This window comes from Seriola dumerili, unplaced genomic scaffold (genome assembly GCF_002260705.1).
Source record: "Seriola dumerili isolate Sdu_G_001 unplaced genomic scaffold, Sdu_1.0 BDQW01000078.1, whole genome shotgun sequence".
Taxonomy (NCBI): domain Eukaryota; kingdom Metazoa; phylum Chordata; class Actinopteri; order Carangiformes; family Carangidae; genus Seriola; species Seriola dumerili.
This window is the reverse complement of record NW_019174333.1, coordinates 997363-997999: the sequence shown is the minus strand read 5'-3', so window position 1 is coordinate 997999 and position 637 is coordinate 997363. Positions and strand designations below refer to the sequence as shown.

Below are 637 nucleotides of genomic sequence, written 5' to 3'. Positions count from 1 at the left end.
CTCTCTCTCTCTCTCTCTCTCTCTCTCTCTCTCGTACAGACACATTCATGGTCAATCTGTCGCACTATCCCTCTTTCCCACTCTCAGTCTCACCTCACATTGGCTGAAAAGTAGCGGTCCAGGTTGGGAGACAGGGTGTTGTCACCTGGTGGTCTCAGCCTCCTCCCAAGGGTCTGGAGCATGACCACTGCAGAGGACAGACCTGTATGTCTGTGCAACATTCAAGCCAAACCAAACATATCCCACCTCCCCACCTACCATAAGAAAACATACTTCTACCCCCCCACCCCCCCCCCCCCCCCCCCCCACCCCCAACACCCATTTTTTCTTCTCTTCCCAGGGGTGTGGGGGGTAGAAGTATGTTTTCTTTATGGTAGGTGGGGAGGTGGGATATGTTTGGTTTGGCTTGAATGTTGCACAGACATACAGGTCTGTCCTCTGCAGTGGTCATGCTCCAGACCCTTGGAGAGGCTGAGACCACCAGGTGACAACACCCTGTCTCCCAACCTGGACCACTACTTTTCAGCCAATGTGAGGTGAGACTGAGAGTGGGAAAGAGGGATAGTGCGACAGATTGACCATGAATGTGTCTGTACGAGAGAGAGAGAGAGAGAGAGAGAGAGAGAGATCTCTCTCG

General features: G+C 52.9%; 1 protein-coding gene across 1 annotated transcript in view; it reads left to right on the top strand.

Annotated features, from left to right (window-relative positions):
• The window catches only part of LOC111220842 (poliovirus receptor-like), a 291785-nt gene that overhangs the window by 262353 nt on the left and 28795 nt on the right, over positions 1-637 (top strand). The window lies entirely within an intron of this gene.